We start from the raw sequence: 21,794 nt of genomic DNA, 5'->3' as shown, positions 1-21,794 counted from the left end.
TGGCGCCCGCCATTCCAATACTGCTGAAACTTTTGCCGGGTCCATGGAGAGCCCTAGTGGCGAGACGCGGTATCCCAGGAAGTCTACCTCTTGCAGATCAAAGGCGCATTTCTCTAACTTGGCATATAGTCCATGATCCCGCAATCGTTGTAGCACCATTCTGACGTGTTGCTCGTGTTCCGATTGTGATCTAGAAAACACCAAAAAATCGTCGAGGTATATGATCAAGAACCGATCTAGAAAGTCCTGGAAGATATCATTGACAAAATGCTGGAATGTTGCGGGAGCTCCGGATAATCTGTAATTCATGACTAGGGACTCAAATAATCCGAATTTGGTCTGGAAGGCGGTTTTCCATTCGTCCCCTTCTCTTATGCGAACTAGATTGTAAGCCCCACGGAGATCCAGCTTGGTGTAAACCCTGGCCCCTCGGAGCCGGTCTAATAGGTCCGAGATCAGAGGCAGGGGGTAGCGGTTCCGCTTCGTGATATTGTTTAATGCTCTATAGTCCACAATCAAGCGCAGGTCCCCTGACTTCTTTTTCACAAACATCACTGGGGAAGCAGCTGGGGATTGAGAGGGTCTGATGAACCCCTTGCGGAGGTTTGACTCTATAAACTCCCTGAGAGCTTCTTGCTCTGGTTCAGTCAGGGAGTAGAGGTGTCCTCGCGGAATTGGGGCCCCCTCCACCAGGTCAATGGCACAGTCATAGGGTCTATGTGGGTGTAGTTTCTCGGCTTCCTTTTCATTGAAAACATCCCAAAAGTCCGAATATTTCTTGGGCAAGGTGATGATGGGCTCTGCGTCTGTGGCATGGCAGACCTTGGCTACTAGACAATGGTTTTGGCAATATCTTGAGGCGAACTGCAGTTCTCTGTTGGACCAGGAGATGTTTGGGTCGTGAAGTGTCAGCCATGGAATACCCAAAATCACAGGGAAGTGGGGAACCTCGGTAACGAAGAAGGAGATTTCTTCCATGTGTTCCTTTATCCACATTCTGGTGGGCTCAGTCCATTGGCTTACTGGACCTGTCTTCAGGGGTCGGCCGTCTATGGCCTGCACCACCCGGGCATTCTTGAAATCATGATATTGTAATCCCAGAGAGTCAGCATACTCTCTATCAATGAAATTGTTTGTTGCCCCTGAGTCTATCATGGCATGGATCATGACGGGTCCTTTTTTCACTGATCACAGCGTGACCACCAGGAGAAATAGGACCCCTGTTTGCGGCTCTTGAGTGGAGTTTTTGACCGGGTTGGCGAGCCTCTCTACGCCCGGTCGCTGGCTTCCCCCGCCGGCTTCGCTCCAGCCGCCTCGGCCGCCTCCGCCTCCGCGGAGGACGCCGCCGCCAGACGGGCGGCTGACTTCTTTTTGGCTGGACATTCTCTGGCGAAGTGGCCCCCATTCCCGCAGTACCAACACAGATTCAAACGTTGGCGGCGGGCCTTTTCAGCAACATCTAGTCTCGGGCGCACATTGCCCAACTGCATCGGCTCCTTCTCGCTTCCCATGGGGTTTGGGGCTGGCGGTGGGGTTCTCCATATTGGACGGGGCTGAACGCTGGTAGAAGTGGGGGGCTTTACTCCAGCTCTTCCACTCTGGCCTCGGAGCCACTGTTTTTTGTTGGCAAGCAGGACTTCAGCCCGTAAACACTGGTTGATGAGTCTTTCAAGAGTCCCTGGGTGGTCCACCTTAGAGATTTCTTCCTGCATCTCGATGTTGAGGCCCTCCCGAAACTGTCCTCTGAGGGCTATATCGTTCCAGCCGGTGTTCTGAGCCAGCACCCGGAACTCGGCTATGTACCGGGACAACGGCCTGTCCCCTTGAAAGAGACGCCGGAGTTTATGGCCGGCCGCCTCCTCGTCGTCCTCGATCCCCCAGGTCTTTCTAAGGTGGTTCAAGAAATTTTGCGCGGTGTTTAGATGCGTGGAACCCGCATCGTACAACGCCATCGCCCAAGTGGCCGCAGGCCCATCTAGGAGACTGAAGATCCACGCCACCTTGACATCTTCTTGGGGGAACTCGGCTTGGCGGGCTTCTAAGTATGCCTGACACTGGCGACGGAAGACATGAACCTTGGAGGCTTCTCCAGAAAACTGGGTTGGTAGCGCTAGGGCAGGGAGTCAGGCTCCGCGTTCCTTCAAGCCCTGTATTTCTCCCTCCTGCGTACGGAGTGTGTCTCGGATTCGATTGAATTCTTCTTGGGAAATGGTGTAACTGGGTGGTTGAGCTTCCGCTCCGGTTCCTGTAGACATTCTGGCCTTAGGTTATTTGGTGCTTAGGGTGGCGGAGTCAAACTGTCAGAACCCTGGCAGCTGAGCACCAATAACCTTACACAGAGGCCAGTCTCTATCTAATATCTGTATTAAAGATATATATAAAATCAATAAAAACAAGTGAAGAATATAGTTCAGAAGCAGACCTTTCAAATGAGGTCAAATATAGTCCAAAAATGTATTGTCCAATAAATGATATTAGAGTTCAAAGTTTTAATCCACTTGACCGAAACACACACTTTGCCAAGCAATAGTGTGGGGAATTAACAGAGTCTTAGAGTCCAATGAAGCTTGACAACAAGGCTGGAAATAAACTTGATTCTTGACTAGATCCGTGACTGGAGACAAGGCAAAACATGAAGCATGAAGCAGAGTCTGTGGTAAAACCGCGAGGCAGGGCAAGGCTTGAAGCAAGGAACTGGGATTACGAAGTCCACACACGATCTCTCTCCTGAAGCTGATCAATTGACTCCGCAAAGAATCCCTCGCGCCAAACACCTATATTGGGTCTCGTTTTCCCGCCAACAGAACTCTTTCCCTAGAGAACGGGAAACGAAACCCAACTCTGTCCAGATGTGTGACTCCTTAGAATTTCCCAAGGGAAGCAGGCCTAATCGGCTTGATTTTTGGCAGCGATGCGTAAACTCCTTCGTTGGGCTTCTCTGACTCCCCTTTCTCTAGCATAAGATTCCTTCCTGGGAAACGGAGGGGAGTTCTGCCCAAGGCCTGTTTGGCTGAATTCTTGAGGGCAAACATTAACATCCTGCAGGTGAAGAGACTCCGGCTCTTGCTGAACCGGCAAAAACCCCATGTTTTCCTCTTCATCTGCCACAATAGTACTAGGAACAGGACTACAAGGCCAATGAGTCATCACAATTCTTGAGAAGCCCACAAGCAGTGGTACATTTGAGGGATGGCACGGAGAAGATACAGATGGATCCTGGGGAGTTATGGGTTTGGATAGAAGGTGGTCTGGCTGGAGAGATTGTAGAAGGGCTGCAGCTGGAGGTGGGGCGTTAGGTGACTCCAGCTGTGATGAGGATTTGCAGCAACCAGCTGTGGATGGGGCGTTGGCTGGCTCAAGTTCAGAGGAGGACTTGTAGATAAAAGTAAGCTTGTTGCTAATGTAACTTTGCAATCGCCAAGGTGTCCAAGCGGAGAAGAGCACTGGAGACAAGGCAGAGAGGTTGCTCCCTTGAAGCCCTAGAGCCCTGTACTCTCACACTAGCATTGCCTCTGGCACTAGCTCTTAACTCAAAATGCTATTCGTATGTCAAAGTGAAACTGAGGCCAAATGATGCTCTTAACTTCAAACACCCTTAAGTCGGGACACTTGTATGTCGAGACTCCACTGGCTGGAGTTACACTTAAAAATGTATGTGTTCTGACCTACATACAAATTCAACTTTAAAACAAATTTACAGAACCTGTCTTGTTCATAATCCAGGGACTATGTATAGGAAAAGACCAATTAGTAACCTGAGAAATAAATGCTCTGACTTCAGAGGCTCAGTCATTTCACATTAATACTGTTCCATTTAGATGAGGCCTTTGTTTTGGGGTGTGGGTAATTTAAACAAAACTACTTGTGGCAAGCTTCTTTTATTTCCCTTTTTGCTACTATGGATCCAGAAACTGATTGATTGCTAAATCTCATGCAATGAACCATACATTGATGATACATTGCTATAGCTACAATCCTTTTAGTATTCCCACTCATAATAGTTTGCATTAAAGCTCCTCACACATCAAAATGCATTAGTAAGTCCGTATGCTCTTCAGCTTACTTTGCATTCCAGAAACATAGGTTGTTAGATCCCCGTGCAAATTCAGACCTGACAGTAGCTTTTTATTTTTGCACATTTAATCTTCCATCAAATTTACTGCTCTCTGAATATTTCATCTAAGCTGAAGGCTTTATCACACAAGGAGCTTGAGATAGGTTGATATTATCTCATGGGAACACCTCGCTATTGCCTGGTTAACATCAAAGTGTACTTGATGAGTATTATGCCTTTGACACTGAGCAAGTCAAAGGGACAGAGCAAAGTCTCTTGTGCAAGTTCAAACAAGTTGAAGTCTTTGACTCTTCACATTGGGAAATGTGTACTTGCAGAATCTAGCTTTTTCCCCTTCATTCCAGTAAGCAACAATTTAGTTTTTCAGATTCAGATAAAGATTTTTCCAGCTCACTAGTCAGAAATGCTTCAGCTGAGGCTACAGTTATCTCTAATCACTGAGAGCCTCAGACTTCAGCTGTTGTTCTGTCAAACCAAGATACCTTTGTTTTTTCTTTTTGCCAGGAGGATTTACTCAGTGTTCCATTCTTTTTGCATTCTCTGTTATCTCACAGATATCTGAAAATATAAAGTTGTCACAAAGTGATGCCTTAAAAGATTATCTTTATTCATTAAAAATCCAATTCAGTGTTTTAAAAATCCTGAATGTTATGGCTCTTTGTTCATAAGCGAATACATGACAGAACTCTGTTTAATATCTTGTTTACCAATACATGGGAGTCTGTAGGGAAGCATTATTATATAGATGAAGTTGAACACTCTCACTTATTAAGTGAAATGTAAGTATTGTATTGTGTTGTTGTTTATTCGTTCAGTCACTTCTGACTCTTTGTAACCTCCTGGACCAGCCCATGCCATGCTCTAAGCTTTGTAGAGTATGTGTAATTCCTGTCCTTTCCATATTGCTCATAATCATGTGCAAACTGGCTACTTAAAATGTTCTTAACAAAGTATGTGACATTTAAAAACTATCTTTGGATGTATCATAATTCTTTTTTAATAGTGCTTCCTGCATGTTGTGAAATTCCATAGAAATATGGTGCAAACACCAAAGGGGGAAATTGCTGTTTGTTTGTATGCATATGCATATTCAAGCACTCATATGTTTCTTGATGCACCCACAGATTTGCTGAGAAGAAAAAGAGGAAATAAATGAATGGAAAGAACTCAAGACTGGCATGATGATAGGTGCTTTTCTACTGCAATTGCAGTTGCAAAGAAGGACCAGGCAATTTTGACTACCCCAAAATCTGGGCAGCACTTTGGAATAGGAGAATTGCTTTAGAGATTTACATTGAAAGAATCATAGAATCATAGAATAGTAGAGTTGGAAGAGACCTCATGGGCCATCCAGTCCAACCCCCTGCCAAGAAGCAGGAAATCGCATTCAAAGCACCCCCGACAGATGGCCATCCAGCCTCTGTTTAAAAGCTTCCAAAGAAGGAGCCTCCACCACAGTCTGGGGGAGAGAGTTCCACTGCCGAACAGCCCTCACAGTGAGGAAGTTCTTCCTGATGTTCAGGTGGAATCTCCTTTCCTGTAGTTTGAAGCCATTGTTCCGTGTCCTAGTCTGCAGGGCAGCAGAAAACAAGCTTGCTCCCTCCTCCCTATGACTTCCCTTCACGTATTTGTACATGGCTATCATGTCTCCTCTCAGCCTTCTCTTCTGCAGGCTAAACATGCCCAGTTCTTTAAGCCTCTCCTCATAGGGCTTGTTATCCAGACCTTTGATCATTTTAGTTGCCCTCCTCTGGACGCATTCCAGCTTGTCAACATCTCCCTTCAACTGTGGTGCCCAGAATTGGACACAGTATTCCAGGTGTGGTCTGACCAAGGCAGAATAGAGGGGTAGCATGACTTCCCTGGATCTAGACGCTATACCCCTATTGATGCAGGCCAGAATCCAATTGGCTTTCTTAGCAGCCGCATCACATTGCTGGCTCATGTTAAACTTGTCCACAAGGACTCCAAGATCTTTTTCACATGTACTGCTGTCTAGCCAGGCATCCCCCATTCTGTATCTTTGCATTCCATTTTTTCTGCTGAAATGAAGTATCTTGCATTTATCCCTGTTGAACTTCATTTTGTTAGTTTCGGCCCATCTCTCTAGTCTGTCAAGATTGTTTTGAATTCTGCTCCTGTCTTCTGGAGTGTTAGCTATCCCTCCCAGTTTGGTGTCATCTGCAAACTTGATGATCGTGCCTTCTAACCCTTTGTCTAAGTCATTAATAAAGATGTTAAAGAGAACCGGGCCCAGGACGGAACCCTGCGGCACTCCACTCGTGACTTCTTTCCAAGATGAAGACAATGCATTGGTGAGCACCCTTTGGGTTCGTTTGCTTAGCCAATTACAGATCCACCTAACCGTAGTTTTGTCTAACCCACATTTTACTAGTTTGTTTGCCAGAAGGTCATGAGGGACTTTGTCGAAGGCCTTACTGAAATCTAGGTACGCTACATCCACGGCATTCCCTGTATCGACCCAACTCGTAACTCTATCGAAAAAAGCGATCAGATTAGTCTGGCATGAGTTGTTTTTGGTAAATCCGTGTTGACTATTAGCAATGACTGCATTTGTTTCTAAGTGTTTGCAGACCACTTCCTTAATGATCTTTTCCAGAATCTTGCCTGGTATCGATGTGAGGCTAACTAGACGGTAATTGTTTGGGTCATTCTTTTTTCCCTTCTTGAAGATAGGGACCACATTTGCCCTCCTCCAATCTTCTGGGACTTCTCCTGTTCTCCAAGAACTCTCAAAGATAATTGTCAGTGGTTCTGAAATAACCTCAGCTAGTTCCTTCAATACTCTTGGATGTAGCTGATCTGGCCCTGGGGACTTGAATTCGTTTAGAGTGGCCAGGTGTTCCTGGACGACTTGTCTCCCTATTTGGGGTTGGATTTCCCCAAATCCTTCATCCATTTTATGTTGCTGAGGTTGAAGATGGCTTTCTTTTTGTGAGAAGACTGAGGCAAAGAAGGCATTAAGCAGTTCTGCCTTTTCCCTGTCCTCTGTCGCCATCACCCCATCTTCTCCTTGCAGAGGCCCTGTCGCCTCCTTGTTATTCCTTTTTCTACCAACGTAAGCAAAAAAGCCTTTTTTGTTGTTTTTAATGTCCCTGGCAAGCCTGAGCTCATTTTGTGCTTTAGCCTTGCGAACATTTTCCCTACAGGAGTTGGCTATACGTTTGAATTCTTTTTTGGTGATTTCTCCCCTTTTCCACTTCTTGTGCATGTCTCTTTTGAGTCTTAGCCCGGTTAGAAGTTCTTTGGACATCCATTCTGGCTTCTTTGCACTTGTCATATTTTTTTTTCTTTGTTGGCACTGTTTGCATTTGCGCCTTGCGTATTTCACTTTTAAAAAACTCCCATCCATCTTTAACTCCCTTGTCTTTAAATATTGGCGTCCACGGAATGCTGCTCAGTATTTCCTTCATTTTTTGGAAGTCAGCTCTCTTAAAATTCAGAATGCGTGTTTGACTTGTCTTAGTTTCAGCCTTCCTTTGTATGGCAAACTGCAGGAGCACATGGTCACTTGCCCCTAAGGATCCGACGACTTCTACTGTATTGATCAGGTCTTCCACATTTGTTAAGATTAGATCAAGAGTTGCTGATCCCCTTGTTGCCTCTTCTACCTTCTGGACCATAAAATTGTCTGCAAGGCAAGTGAGGAATTTGTTGGACTTTGTGCTCTTGGCCGAGTTTGTTTTCCAGCAGATATCAGGATAGTTGAAGTCGCCCATGACTACTATATCTCTTCTTTGTGCCTGTTTGGTCAGCTGCTGATAGAAGGCTTCATCAAGTTCTTCATCCTGGTTTGGAGGTCTGTAGTAGACACCCATGATGAGATCTTTTTGAGTCCCGGTTCCCTTGATTCTTACCCAGTTGCTTTCAAGCTGGTTTCCCGGATTACTGTCTTGCATTTCTTCTGCAACGTAACTGTTTTTGACATATAAAGCTACTCCCCCTCCTCTCCCCTTTGTTCTATTTCTGTGAAAGAGGTTATAGCCCTCAATGGGTACATTCCAGTGATGGGAGTCATCCCACCAGGTTTCAGTGATGCCTATGACGTTGTATGTGTGGTGCTGTGCTATAAGTTGGAGTTCGTCTTGCTTATTTCCCATGCTCTGTGATGATTGTATGTGCAGTACTTGTAGCCATGGAATGATCAGGCTTCAGAACAGAAGGTCAGCCATATAGTGAAGCCTGCAGATGGATGTTAACTAGAAGGACAAAAGCTGTGGTCCAAGGCAAAATAACAAATTGTTCTATAATCAAGTCTAACTCAGTGACAACGAAGGGAAGATAAAGTCACTAGAGGCATTTATGGAAAATGTACTTTTTTACCAATCATCTCATATTATGAAAAGTAAGTTGTAATGTGGTATATATTTCTCAATACTTTTGGAAGTGTGCTGTCATGACACTGTTCTTACAAGCCATTTCCTATCTTCACATTCATCATCAATTACATTAGGTATTGAATGTGAAGACAATGGGTGCTCTTCATCCAGGAAGGCTATTGCCTTTTTAATTCTATTAACATTTGCTAATATATAACTTCAAGTACAAAGTAAATCAAAATTTCTCAGACCCTATTTTTAAATTTTTAATTGCTGCTTGAATTAAAAATGTCTCTATCAGTTGTATCAGTAAATGTAGAGCTAGGAGTGTTACTATGAAAATATCCAAATGCTAAGATGACATTGAGCATCTTCATAATTTTCAAAGTACACATCATGTTCCATAATGCATGCTAAATTCCATGGGGTGGCAGTGAGAAGCATGTGTCTTCTATTCATTCTCATGCCACTGCTCTCCTCAATTGATGAATTTAATATTTGCTGGCTTAAGCTTTTGTGTGTGTGTGTGTGTGTGTAGGAAATAGAATGGCATGTGTGGCAGGATATATATGCATAACCCTTTGTGGTCTCAATAGATTCCACTGTGAACTCCCTATTCCTAAAAGTTGCCCATTCAATTCATGGGAATGGTTCCTTTGTAGCAAGTTGTTATTGTATTGATTTCTGTAAGGTGTCACAGCTGTGTCCACTTTGCCATCTTGTTGTGTCCATGGCTTTCTTCTTTAATTCCAAGATGACAGAGCATTTTTCTAGGATCCTCTTACCCCTCCTACTGACTTATTGATTGGGACTATCATTTTGTAATATAGTCTTCCTCTTTTCCTAATGCCTTCTATCCTATGAAGCATTACTGTCTTTTCCACTGACTTATGTCTTCTCATGTCTACAACAACAGAAACAAACTTCATGTCTAATTTGCTTGTGTTTCAAATAAATAATTGTAAATACAGTACAAGGGGACTAATAGCAGTATTAATGCATTTTTCTACATTACTGAAATGCCTTGAACATCTGAGCTGGCCATATTAGCAAACAGATCAGCTTAATTCTGCCCTTCCCTCATTCTAGACAAGAACCCCTGGCATCATTATTCAGTATATCTTAATTGCATGTGATTTGAAGTATCATTGTGGGTTCAACTGATGTTCAGTTGAAGGATATTCATACATCTTTAACAGACAGACTTTATGATTAGTTACAGAATGCAGGTGGTAGAACTTAACCATGAGTCATTAAGATAGTCTTTGTTGTCCTCTTATGATACCTGCATTTTTTCTGAAGCAGCTCTATCAGATTTATAGAAATATACCAAATATTGATGGGAAGAGGTAAAGGGTAGTCAGTACTGTCTCAGAAGGAGCAAAAATATGGTAAGATATCCATAGTATCTTTGCAAAGAAACAGTGAGGATCTTAGAAAAATTGGCATTTTTACATCAAACTCCACCTGTATTGTGCCTTTTAGCAGGAGGTGAGGGAGGGGATAGCCTCTCAGGACATGTAGTTTTGCGACCTCATCACATGACGAATTTCAGTTGAGCGACAGACCCCCATGCCGCCCATAACAAAACATAGCCTCACTTCTTGTCAGGACCCAGGCTACAGAGCACCAATAACCATGCGCAGAGGCCGGATTCTATCTAATATCTTTATTATAGAAATATATAAAGTCAATAAAAACAAGTGAAGAATATAGTTCAGAAGTAGACCTTTCAGGAAAGGTCAAATATAGTCCAGGAATATAATGTCCAATATGTGATATTAAGGTCCAAAGTTATAATCCAATAACCGAAACACACACTTTGCCAAGCAATAGTGTGGGGAAATGACAAGGTCTTTTAGTCCATTGAAGCTTGGCAACAAGGCTGGAAAACAAACTAGATTCTTGGCAAAACAAGACTTGATACGAGGCAAACAAGAAGCAAGAACAAGGTCCGTGGCGATGTCCGGGGAACAAGGCAGGCTTGGAACTTGGTCCTGGAAACAAGGAACTGGAGTTGCGTAGTCCACACACGATCTCACTCCTCTAGCTGACGAGTTGACTCCGCAAGGTTTCCTTCGCGGCAAAACACCTAAATAGGGTCTCGTTTCCCGCCAGAAGAACACTTTCCCTGGAGAACTAGAAGTGAAACCCAACTCTGTCCAGATGCATGACTCCTTAGAATTTCCCAAGGGAAGCAGACCTAATCAGCTAATTGTTTGGCTGCGATTCTGGCGCTCCGGCGATTCGCCTCCCTTGCTCCTCTATCTCTATTATAATTGTCCTTTCGAGAAAACGGGGGAGAATTCTGCCCAAGGCTTGTTTGGCTGACTTCTTGAGGGCAAACATCCACCAGGTGCAGGGGCTCCGATTCTGGCTGAATCGGTAGGAATCCCATGTTTTCCTCTTCGTCTGCCACAATAGTACTAGGAACGGGACTACAAGGCCCATGAGACATCACACTTCTAGCAGGATTCAACTGGGGCAGTAGTGTGATAGGATGTTGTATGGCTAACATGGGACTTCTCCATGTTTCATTTGGAACAACGGGGCTACCATGGCAACAAACCATGCAATGTTACTTATCTGCATGTGATGAGGAAGCAGCACTGTTTGCTGGGTGGAGTGCCGGGGTTGCCCAACTGCCTTTCTGATTCACCATGAAGGCTGGTGAATCGACACGGGGGACCTCATCAATTTGATGACATCCTTTGTTACAATAAGCAAATGAAGAAGTGGGGACAATGGAAAAAATTACTTTGCTTGAATCCTGTTCTGCGCAACCTTTCTGCATTACTTTCACAGCTTAAAAGTTGTTTTTTTAAAAAAGTAGTTACAGCTGTAACTCCACGTCCACCCAAATTAGTTAGCGTCGTTAAAATTTTAAAAGTGCTTATTTAATTTCTTATTACTTAAAAGGAACTATAGTAATTACTCTGAGTGTGTATGTAATACAAACTATTACTGTGTAGGAGTTGTAGGAGCTGCCATATACAGAAATTTCTATGATTTAAAGGGGCTGATTTATAATAGCATAGCAATTCTAATTATGTGTGTTGTGATTAATAAGAAAGTTGATATATCACCAGATGATATAGACGAAGAATGGAAAATATTTGTATTAAAACTAGTTAAATACAAACCTAGCTGAACATTTATCCATTTATTGATATTAGTAATTTGTTACAAAAATCAATGGACATCAAGTTGACTTTGACTTGTGTTGAATGGGAGACCTCCAAGTTCCCCTGTCATCAACTCAGATCTTGAAGTTTTAGAGCTGTGGCTTCCTTGATTGAGTCTATCCATCTGGAATGCAATCTTCTTTTCCTTCTGTCTTTTACCTAACCAGTATTTTTGTCTTTTTAGTATTACAGTTTCATTTTAGTCATCTTGATTTCTAGGCTTGATTTGCTTTTGAACACTTGTCATGATATCCACAGAACTCTCCTTCAGTATCACACTTCAAATAAGTTGCTCTTCCTATCTGTTTTCTTTACTGTCCAAATTTTATAGCTATAAATAGATATCAGAAATATTATATAATGGCTTATTCTGACATTGATATTTCACTGTATATTGGAGATTCTTGCCAAATTAACGTTAACACCCTCATAAATCAACATTATTGCCCATGCATATTTGTTGTACTATAATCTAAGGACCTCATCGTACCAATTGGTTTCCAGTTCCATTTCACCAGTGAAGGGAACGTGAAAGCATGTGTGGCACCTTGCAGCAAACCACGTGCCTTCCCTCCTTCCACATCACATGGGGGCATCAGGACAAGTGGCATGGGGGAAAGGGTGGCAACGCATGTTGCCACATTACCCTTTCCCCCACCAGATCAGGGAAAGGCTCTTTCAAAAGGCCTTTGGCACTTAATTTGTTGTCGGACTGATCTATCTGCCCATTTTATAATAGCCCCATTCTCAAGGTGTTGCCAATGTTATATTGCATTTTGTCCATTTCTACTGTGAAATTACCTTCCCCATTTCGGCCCATTTCGGCACATTCTGCACTTTGCCTGGGTTCAATGAATTAGTCTCCTGTGTTAATATTGTGTGTTTTATGTCGATTTTAATGATTGTTTTTACTGTAATTGATGTTTTTATTGGATAATTGTTTTATTGCTGTGTTTTAATATTTGATTGTTTTATTGGGCAAGGCCCCATGTAAGCCGCCCCGAGTCCCTTCGGGGAGATGGGGCGGGGTATAAAAATAAAGTTATTATTATTATTATTATTATAAAAGTATGGGTAGCTCTGTCGGAGCTACCCAAAATAAAACTTACCTCCTGTATGATGAGGTGGTAACAGATCTTTATTTTTGGAAACAGAATTCTTGAAACACGATCTATCTTTCATAAAAAACCTAATTCATGACACTGAATTTGAGCCATTTCCAAGCTCTGTCTGTGTAATTCTCTCATATGTTTTATTATTCACCATCTTCTTTTAACACCATACCTCTGCGTATAGGCTCAGTTTCTCTAAATTTTCTATTAAAGCCTGCTGTTAAGGAACTGCTTCATTTCTGGCATTCCTTTAGTAAGTATTAATTATGTGCAAGAGCAACAAAGGATTCTATCATGGCCCTGGGCATGATGTGTGTCTATATGTGATGTTTTAGCTATGAGTGTATTTCAGTTTTGATGCCCCCCCCCCACACACACACATTCTTAAGAATACATTGTTTCAGCAAGACATTACCAGAGGATACACATTTAAAAATTCTTTTTAAGACATACACATATGCTTTCTTTTTCTTGCTAGCCAAAGGCCAGGGGAATAATGGATTGACAGAGGAAATGAGTGCCATTAACATGAAGCAGCTACCATCTTTCTTGTGTAAAAATGATGAATGTCTAATATTGCAAAAACAGGGGTGTTACCATTTATCTTAAAAGATGTTCAGTGGGAGGCAGGGAAGAAGTACAATTTCTGTTAATAAAAACTACAGAAAACATTCCAAGAATAAACAACTTTCAAAGTCAGTTGCTCCCTGACACAATTTGACCTCTGAATTTGAATCTTCATATAGCTGAACTATAGAGAAGAAATTGGGCATTACATTCCTAATGAAAAAGTGGTGAAAGGAACTCAAGTACACTAAGAGGTAGAGAAAAAATACCTTTCCTATCTTCATCACATCCTCAATCTTTCTCTCAGCTAGCCCACATAATCTTATTTGCATTTCAAATATCTGGTTGTACTACTGGCTGCTAGACCTTCCTGTGTCACAAATGATGGGACATTTCAACTAGTGGGTGGCTGACAGCTCTTAGCTCAGGAATTTCATTTAAGGATCTATTTACATTTGATTAATGCATCTCACAGCTCTGACATGACAAGGAGTGAATCTCTTGCATCAGCTTTCAGTCTGTCAAATTGAAATATAGTGTTTTCTTTTCCTTAAGCATGCTGCAGGTCCTTACTACTTTGGCTCTTGAATGATGCTGTTACATATGGGGTTAGTACGGGAAGCATGCATCTGACATAAGCATGTACATTTTTTCCTCATTATAAAAATGCATGATGGAAATAGCTTCAATCCTGCAGATATATGACAATAGTATTGTAATGAAGTTCAGAAGGGAATTCTTACCAACAGACCACACAAATATCCTTTCCCATAAGTGTGAAAAATGTGTGGTTCATAACTCCAGTGCATAATAACTTTATAACTCGGGGTGGCTTACATATGGCACAAGGTGCCTAAAATAACACATAACAATACAGTACAATACAAAATAAAACTACTAGTATATAAAACAACAATTTGAACTCAGAACAGCACCAATAACATAAAGTGTCATCTGTCATAAAAACATGGCCAACTGTAAACAAAAAGAAACTGTAAACAAAAAGAAAGGAAAGGGATAGTGCAAGTTGTAGCTAAGGAACAAAGGAATGGGATAACAGTGCTGTGCTGTATCATAATTGCAGACCATTGGGCTAGACATTCTCAAAGGCTTGTCTAAACATCCAAGTCTTCAAATCCCTCCAGAAGGAGGATAGGGTGGGGGTCTGCCTAATCTCCCTGGGGAGGGCATTCCAAAGCTGGGCGGCCACCACTGAGAAGGCCCCCTCCCTCATCCCCAAAGACTGTCCCCATCAGTGCATATACATTTAGGAAAATCACATAACCCAAAAAATCATTCAAAATAAATGGGCATTATATTTTATAGCTGCTTTGGGTTGCACTTGGGAGTGAATCCTACTTTAAGGCTGCACTTTGGGATCTAGATCAAATAAATAAAAACTTACATGTGTGACCCAAATATAATTGTCAGTCCCAACCAAAGTAAACCCAATGTATAAATATGAATGATGAGAACACTTACGCAAAGCTCCGGAAATACAACAGATCTGCTCTACTTGGAGTTAACCATGAAATGTAAGTCAGTATTTCTTGATCTAGACCAACACTTTGAACCTGCCTTATGTGCAGTTAATTAAATTTCAATTGAGAGTGGCAGTTTTTAGAATCTGGATATGCAAACTTGCTGATATTAGAGGAAAATGAAATCTTTGAAAATTGGGAGTGTGGGTGCAAATTCATGTATAAGGTCAGCGAGATACAAGGGTTATGAAGAGGAATGACAGCACTATTAGGCCTTTCCTGAATCTTTATGGCATGTCTAAGACAAATTCTTTTGGCATATAGGTAAAATTGATACATAATTTGAAATCACTGATCAGTTTCATTTCTCCAGTGATGGCTCTTCACTGAAGAAGGTCATTTTCATTTTAGGGTTTGCAAAATTGTTTGAGAATGTAAAATCTTGAAACTTAACAAGAGACGTCCTGAAACAATGAGGCGACAATTTCAGATGGTGGTTAATGAAGCTGGACAGATGGAAATGTTCTGCACCTAGCAGTACTAACAACTCTTTTCTTTTCTTTTCTAGTCAAAATAACTCTGTTATGTCCAATTAAATTCTAGCATGTAATGGAAATGTTGAAAATTAATTGGAAATAAACAGATAAATATATTTGTTCCTCTATAATAAAATAAGTATAATATTTTAAAAAAACCTGCCTCCACTTCCTTGCCTATATTACTAATTTCCAAAAATCTCAAATTAATATGAATAATCATCTTTGTGTTACTTGTTTCTATTTTTGTTTCTAGTGGACATTGTGGGAGCAAGATGATTGTCACAATATTCATTTCCAGTTCAGAAGCTGATTAGACATCAGATCATATCACTTTGAGATATCCCTGTTTCTAGTGAGGAACATAATTGTTTCTGATCATAGAATTATTACTTTGAGGGGGAAACAAAAAATTAGCATATATACAGATTAGCCTGCAAGATACAACAAGCTGTCTTCAAACATCCATAAATATGCTTAAAGTTTGAAGAGCTTATGAATATTAAGTGTGCATCTCCAGATTTAAATACTTGTCTGAAAGGATTTGGTCCAAAACATTTGATTTAAATTCATCCATTTGAAATGCTTTGGGGAGAAATGTGAATTTTGATTAAAAAAAACTCTTGCCTGGTGTGACGAGAGTACTTTGTTGGTACTACTTCTGTAACAGACACATTGTTATCCTTAATTTAACTTCAATGTGTTTACTGCATGCTACACTTGTGATCAGGATTGTCAATTAAAAAGGCAAATGAACGACTCACAGTTGAGGTGGTTCTTGTAAGAATGGACTGTGTCAATCAAAGAAATGAGATTTTTCTTGAGATATGGCATGCTATAAAGCCTGTGTTGCTTGCCGTCTTACTAATCTGACATTGATATAGCACTTCAACATCTTGCCATCTGCTAGGTAGGCAAACTGGAACAGGATACAACCTGTGTATATAACCTATTTGATATATCACATTTAATCTTTAACTGAGACATAGCATAGAAGCTCTTACAAGTGGCCACTGAAGCACACTTAACCTGTGAAGAATGACAATTAACCATTTGTGTAGTAAAAACTGGGTGAGGGGGGAACCAGCCATGCGTCTTGACCAGTTTATAAAACCTTCTCACATGAAGCATTTTAAAGTCCTGGCTCCAACTTTCAATCATATGGCTGCCTTCTGCAGAATTCTGGGAAATGTTGTTTCCATTGGGCCATTGGAATTCTCAGCCAGAGAGGTTCTTGGCTTCTCTAAAGTACAAGCCCCAGAATTCTGCAGGAAGCAGTCACATCATTGCCATATTGCTTTCTGCTGAAATGGAGACCAAAACTCACACAGGTTCAAATGACAGGAAAGGAGATTCCACCTTAACATTAGGAAGAACTTCCTGACCGTAAGAGCAGTTCAACAATGAAACTCTCTGCCTTGGAAGCTCCTTCCTTGGAGCCTTTTAAGCAGATCCTAGATGGCCATCTGATAGGGGTGCTTTGATTGTGTTTGGCTTGCATGGCAGAGGGTTGGACTAGATTGCCTATATGGTCTCTTCCAACTCTGTATTTCTACTTCATCACATTAAGGCAATGAAATGGATGAAAATGGTTTGCTCAGTAGAGCTCAGTACAGTTCCATTTTTAATGAAACTGATGAATTCCTTGCCTTCACCACACTTCCATGCAACTTAGTATGTTCTCTGTATTCTTTAAGCAAATTTCTCACCACATTACCAATCTGAGGCCCTGCCCACCATCCCTTCCCTGCATCATTTGTTGGAAGAAATGCCCCTCTCTTTGAAATCTCAGCCTCACTCTGTATTAACGTGAGAGCTGAGAAGTTCTGAGCATACTCAGTTTGTCCCTTTGGGATATTGCCTAAAAGAGAGGAGGGAGGAAATAAGTAAGAAAGAAAGATAGGAACAAGAGGAATTAGGTATTTCTTCTGGCATGAGGGAAGGGGGAAAACTCTGCAAATTAGTTGTATGTGCTCTGGAAACAAAGTATTATACATTGTATAATACTTTCAAACTCATATACAAATAAATTACTAGGGGATACTTGCATCATAGCGTAATTGCAGGCAGGCTTTGAAGTTACAAGGCTATTCAATGCCAATCAAGGTGGCCAGTTGCAATGTTCCCTCTTGCCTCTCATAATAATGAGATAATGCTTCTGGAACACTGCCTAGACAGCTCTGAAAGGCGCTAGAGTTTAATTCAACTCAGTGGGCCATATTTCCAAGAAATTTTATCTTGAAGTGGATCTGGATACTTGCATCATTACAGAATTGCAGCCAGGCTTTGAAGTTGCAATGCTATTCAATGCTAACCAAGGTGGCCAGTTCCTAAATCCCCACTTGCCACTGATAATAATGAGATAATGCTTCTGGAACATGGCCAGACAGACTGAAAGAGTTTAGAGTTTAATTCAACTTAGTGGGCCTTATTTCCAAGGAATTTTATCTTGATGTGACAATTGCAACAATCCCACTTGCCTCTGAGGATACCTGACACAGATGTGGGTGAAATGAAATCCAGCTTCTGAATCCCAAAGATCTGGATACTTGCTCGATAGCATTATTGCAGCCAGGCTTTGAAGCAGCAAGGCTATTCCCCCCTCCTTCTCTATTTCTCTGACAGCTATCAGCTGCCTTCCTCCCCCCTCCGGAAAGGCTTTTAAAAAAAGAAAGAAATTGTTTTGGCAGCTTTCTCCATGAGGAAAAGGTAATGAACTCTTCCTTAATGGGGTGGGTGGTTTAGCTCCTCCCACAACTTTTCCTCCCACATTTTAAACAAAGACCACTACATTACAGAAAAGGCCAAACTTCCAGATGATTTCAAAAAATCCAGTTCCCTACCACCTTCTGAAAAGTTGAAAAAGACTGCTGGCCACCATTCCTAAAAATACACAAGGAATGCTCTCTTCTACACCTGAAGCCAAACGAACGTGGTGGGAGCAGTGGCTTCTCGGATTTTAAGTGTAGCACTCAGTGGAATTTAGTACATGTGATAAAGTGGTATGTTTCTAACCCAGACACACCTTGCCATTCCTCCTGGCTATCCCTATGATGCTCTGCAATGTCCAGTGGTTATTGCAAGGTAAACGAGGTTAAGTTTAGCCCCATATTTTAAAAAGTCAGGGGATGCTCTGGAGTTTGCCCAAAGTGCCAGCACAACCCCATGGCATTATCCACATGGGCTACTGACATCTTTCCCCTTTCCCTGTGTTCATTAGAACAGGGGAAAAAAGGAAGTGTCAGGCTCTCTGCATTCCTGGTGACATGTGCACCTCTGCTGATGGCACTATAGGGTTCCTATGATGGCTAGGGGCTCTCATGGAGTGGCAGTGGCAGTGATGACATGGATGGAAAGGCAATGGTTCAGCAGGGTCAGTGTAGTCTTGGCCTGGCTGGACCATCTGGACTCCCAACTTCCTGCCATTACAGCAGGTTGGGGACGGTGCATGTTGCTGCCTCCAGGGCCAGTTTCTGATCCAGGCAGGCTTGAATTAAGCAGCCAGTGTAGATGGGGCTTCAGAAACCATTAGGATACCAAGAAATCCGAGGCAGAGTTCGGGAAATATAAGAAGGGTAGGACTAACCTTCATAATTATAGTCATCTTGAAGTCTCTGAGGTCACAATATTTAAGCTTTTACTTTTATTGGTCTAAAAGAATACATATATACAGGTAATTTTGGATGTTAGTACATTTGTATCTTTTCAGTATATTTAATTTTTACTTTAATTCTACCATATTGGATTCTACCATATCTATATATATAAAAGGGTAATGAAATTAGGACCATGAGCAAAACAACAAAACTACACATCACAGAACCATGAAACTTGCCAATGGAACCCAGCACCCTTGCTGCTTGGTTCGTACCACAAAAAACAAACAAACATCTGGAACCAAATCCGCCCCCAAAAAAGCCCAAAACCCACAAAAATTGAACAGCACATGCGCCGGACATGACATGGTGTGCACTCAACACACACACCACCTTCCACCCTCAACGGCCATCCCTCCATTCCTGCCGCCGGCGCCATCAACCTCAATACCCCCAAACCTGCCCGCCAGAGGAAACAAAAAACCGCCGCCGGGGCTAACCCTTTGTATATGTGTATCCATCTTTACCACCATCCCCGGCATCAGATTCGTCAGCCTCACCTCTCCTCTGGGCCAGCTTCTCGAAGTAGGTCGTGAGGAAAGGCACTGGCTCCTCCAGCCTGGGTTCACGAGGAGGAATTAGGTCATGCTGTACCCACCAGGGACTCCACTGCCAATTGCCTGGCCCTTCCCGCTGCGGCCTAACCCTTACCGCCGCGCCCTGGGCCTTGCCACAGCAATGCGTGGCCGGGCAAAGCTAGTTTGTTTATAAAATTTATAGCTTGTGTGGCTCATAATGACATATATGTGGTTTCCCACACATCAAATCTTTGAAGTAGATCATATTAAAGAGTAACAATTAGGACAACAAACTATGCTTTATGTGTGGTTCATTAGATTTCCACACTACACGATCTTCTGTGGTTGTTTCAAATTCTGTTCAAACTACAACTTAGAAGGACTATATCTAGGACTGCAACGCCATATGAACAAGAGGTGAGCATTAAAAAGTCTTCTGGAAATTGCTAGACTACAATGCCCATAAATCCTTTCCATTAATTAAGTTGACTGTTATGCCCACCAATCCTCCCATTAACTAAGTTGATTAGGGCTGCTAGCAGCTGCAGTGTAACAACTTCTGAAGGATTACACTTCACTCATTCCTTCCATGCAGTTTAGAGATACCCAGCAGTCATATTGGGAGTGAGATGTGGATTGAATTAATACATTGGAGGGGTTAGAGGGGTTTTGGTCCAAAATATCTGTAGAGGATTTCACTTAACATGAATCTTGTGGAAGCACATAAAGAGAATGCTGCAAAGTAGTAAGAGAACATAGAAAGTACATGAGGTGATGTTTAGAAGGACTACAATATGTGTGCTTGCTTGTTGCAGTTTTCTTTGAAGTCTGAGTATAACCTCATAGCAAATCAGAATTCCAGTCTTCTCTTGTTATTTAACAGGTGCTGCTGCTGCTAAATATCACATTCTCACCTTCAGACTTTCTCAAACAGTTTTATTTTTTTGTTTTGACACATCTCTGGATTTTTTACTCTTCAGCAGGTAATAAGTATAATGTCTCAAACCAGAAAGCTACCTCTGTTTACTGCCGCAAAGTTGAAAATTGTTTCTTGGAGACTCGGAAACTTTATATTCTCTGGAGCTGCAGCTATCTGACTAGGAAGCTTTTGAACAGTGTGAAATAATGTTTCGTTTCATCTGGTTTCCCTGTGTTAGTGCTGCTCATACCATCCCAGGCTACACCATGCTGAGGAGAAAGCAAACACTGACCTTTTATCAGATGAAGCTCAGCATCAGGTGTATAGTCAGGTTCAAGAGCAGATCATTTCCCTCTGCAACAGACTTCATTGTTTGTCTGCCCTTGATCCACAAAATGTGCTTTTCTATGCATAAAGACATTTCCTTTGCTCTTAGTTAGCTTTAAAAGGCTAAACGTTTGGCCTCACCATTGTTTGCTTATTATTCAGTACTACTGTAAGTGGTGGTTTGAATCACAGAGCAATGCAATATTTAAAAGAACCACTGGAAACTCCAGGTATATAATAAGTACTGTTTTAAATATGTGTAAGATGCTAAGTAGCACTGTAAGCAGATGTAACACAGCAGCCTCCATGGTACAAAAACAACAATTTCTTAAAGAATTGGGGTAATTCCCTCCCTCTCTCATTCCATCCTTTGTATATACCACAGCTTGTTACCATGTGTTCAGACTGTTCAGTTGTTATGCTAGTTGGGTCACCTGGTTGACAAGAATAGTCAGCTTCCATAATGGATCTTCTTCTCTTTTGTTAAGTATCCCAGCACTCTGAAATGACTTGCTTAAAAGAAAATTCTAGATTTTTTTTCATGCATAGTGTGATTTAACAAATATATTTAGGAATTTAAGAGATATTAGTATATGTAAAAGGTATATTTTGTAGCATAATTAAAAGATATATTTAGAATAATAAAATTACCAAAGGAAGAACCATAAGCTCATGTCCATGGTCTGCAACTATTCCTTATTAGAATCATGACTCCAATAGTCACCTTCAGATACAACATTGACTATACTTGAGTACTGATGACAGGTCCTCACTTTACCTTCCTGCTTTACAACAGTTGTAAAGAATTTGGGGGCATCTCCAGCATTTCCATTTTAAACAAACCACAGTTTGTTACCAAGCACAGGCAAACAGTGCTTAGTTTGAACTAAGGCTTGTTCAAGAAAGGCAAGATAAAACAGTGGTGTTGGTTTGTTTGAATAACCTCTATAGTTTGTGGCTATTTTATTACGCTATGCTATACATACAACTGCCAAAAATAGAATATGTATTCTTACCCATCCAGTTTGCCTTCAAGTGCTGTCTTATCAATCATCATCAAAAGTGGTTATTTTTGTGT

At 41.6% G+C, this 21,794-nt stretch overlaps 1 protein-coding gene across 4 annotated transcripts in view; it reads left to right on the top strand.

Annotated features, from left to right (window-relative positions):
- The window catches only part of spock1 (SPARC (osteonectin), cwcv and kazal like domains proteoglycan 1), an 862,727-nt gene that overhangs the window by 182,858 nt on the left and 658,075 nt on the right, over window positions 1-21,794 (top strand). The gene's annotated exons all lie outside the window — the stretch shown is intronic.

The sequence above is a fragment of the Anolis carolinensis genome, chromosome 2 (genome assembly GCF_035594765.1).
Source record: "Anolis carolinensis isolate JA03-04 chromosome 2, rAnoCar3.1.pri, whole genome shotgun sequence".
NCBI classification, from domain to species: domain Eukaryota; kingdom Metazoa; phylum Chordata; class Lepidosauria; order Squamata; family Dactyloidae; genus Anolis; species Anolis carolinensis.
The sequence above is the reverse complement of the archived record's forward strand: the minus strand, read 5'-3'. Positions and strand labels throughout refer to the sequence as shown.